The 2,223-nt window shown below is 41.7% G+C and overlaps 1 non-coding gene across 1 annotated transcript; it reads right to left on the bottom strand.

Annotated features, from left to right (window-relative positions):
* Positions 1-2,115: 2,115 nt before the first annotated feature.
* LOC130952425 (small nucleolar RNA R71) lies at positions 2,116-2,223 on the bottom strand. Its single transcript, XR_009074605.1, has one exon. It is a non-coding gene; the product is annotated as a small nucleolar RNA R71 (small nucleolar RNA).

Here is a 2,223-nt window from a genome sequence, read left to right as displayed (position 1 = left end):
CTTTAGTCTAAAGGAATTAGACATGGCCGGCTAAGCTTCAGCAGGACATTGCATTCAAGAGCTAAATTGATGATGATCAATCAGCTTTGGTGATGATAAGAACATCACCTTGAAACACTAGAATTCATTCTTAAGGACTCTGAAGAAAAATAATACCTAATCTAAGCAACAAGATGAACCGTCAGTTGTCCATACTCAAGAACAGTCCCCGGCAACGGCGCCAAAAACTTGGTGCACGAAATTGTGATCAATACTTTTCAAAACATAAACAATCCCTAGTAATGGCTCCAAGGACTTGGTGCTCAATACCATGGCATAAACACAACTTCGCACAAACTAACCAGCAAGGCACTGGGTCTCCAAGTAATAAACCTTACGTGGTAAGGGTCGATCCCACGGGAGATTGGTGGTATGAAGCAAGCTATGGTCACCTTGTAAATCTCAGTCAGGCAGACTCAAATGGGTATAGTGATGAACGAAAATAATATAAAAGATAAAGATAGAGTTACTTATGTATATCATTGGTGTAAGAGCTTCAGACAAGCGTATGAAGATACCTTCCCTTCCGTCTCTCTGCTTTCCTACTGTCTTCATCCAATCCTTCTTACTCCTTTCCAAGGCAAGCTCGTGTAGGGTTTCACCGTTGTCAATGGCTACTCCCATCCTCGCAGTGAAAGCTAATGCTCATACACTTGTCACAGTGCGGCCAATCACCGGTTTGGTTCCCTCCCCTACCGGAATAGAATCCCCTTTTGCGTCTGTCACTAACGCCAGTAGGTTACAGGTTTGAAGCACGTCACAGTCATTCAATCATGAATCCTACTCAGAATACCACAGACAAGGTTAGACCTTCCGGATTCTCTTGAATGCCGCCATCAGTTCTTGCCTATACCACGAAGATTCCGGTTAAAGAATCCAAGAGATATTCACTAAGCCTCAGATGCTTGTAGAACAAGAATGGTTGTCAGTCACCTTGTTCATAGGTGATAATGATGAGATGAGTGTTGTCAATCATCACCTTCATCAGATTGAAGAACAAGTGATATCTTGGACAAAGAACAAGCGGAATTGAATAGAAGAACAATAGTAATTGCATTAATACTCGAGGTACAGCAGAGCTCCACACCTTAATCTATGGTGTGTAGAAACTCCACCGTTGAAAATACATAAGAACAAGGTCTAGGCATGGCCGAATGGCCAGCCTCCCAAATGATCTAAGATAGCATAAAATTAGAAGATAGCTACCAAGATTCTTCGATTAATACAATAGTAAAAAGGTCCTACTTATAGAAAACTAGTAGCCTAAGGTGTACAAAGATGAGTAAATGACATAAAAATCCACTTCCGGGCCCACTTGGTGTGTGCTTGGGCTGAGCAATGAAGCATTTTCGTGTAGAGATTCTTCTTGGAGTTAAACGCCAGCTTTTATGCCAGTTTGGGCGTTTAACTCCCAATTAGGTGCCAGTTCCGGCGTTTAACGCTGGAATTTCTGTAGGTGACTTTGAACACCGGTTTGGGCCATCAAATCTTGGGCAAATATGGACTATCATATATTGCTGGAAAGCCCAGGATGTCTACTTTCCAACGCCGTTGAGAGCGCGCCAATTGAGCTTCTGTAGCTCCAGAAAATCCACTTCGAGTGCAGGGAGGTCAGAATCCAACAGCATCTGCAGTCCTTTTTCAGTCTCTGAATCAGATTTTTGCTCAGGTCCCTCAATTTCAGCCAGAAAATACCTGAAATCACAGAAAAACACACAAACTCATAGTAAAGCCCAGAAAAGTGAATTTTAACTAAAAACTAATAAAAATATACTAAGAACTCAACTAAAACTACCAAAAACATACTAAAAACAATGCCAAAAAGTGTATAAATTATCCGCTCATCAACTTCCAATGGAAGATCCTCATCAGTTTTTAGCTGAATTCTTGCAAATCTGTGACACAGTCAAGACTAATGGGGTTGACCCTGAGGTCTATAGACTGATGCTATTCCCTTTTGCTGTAAGAGACAGAGCTAGGATATGGTTGGACTCACAACCTAAAGAAAGCCTGGACTCTTGGGAAAAGCTAGTCAATGCCTTCTTGGCAAAGTTCTTTCCACCACAAAGATGGAGTAAGCTTAGAGTGGAAGTCCAAACCTTCAGACAGAAGGATGGAGAATCCCTCTATGAAGCTTGGGAAAGATACAAACAATTAATCAGAAAATGTCCCTCAGACATGCTT

This window comes from Arachis stenosperma, chromosome 9, assembly GCF_014773155.1.
Source record: "Arachis stenosperma cultivar V10309 chromosome 9, arast.V10309.gnm1.PFL2, whole genome shotgun sequence".
NCBI lineage: Eukaryota > Viridiplantae > Streptophyta > Magnoliopsida > Fabales > Fabaceae > Arachis > Arachis stenosperma.
The sequence above is the reverse complement of the archived record's forward strand: the minus strand, read 5'-3'. Positions and strand labels throughout refer to the sequence as shown.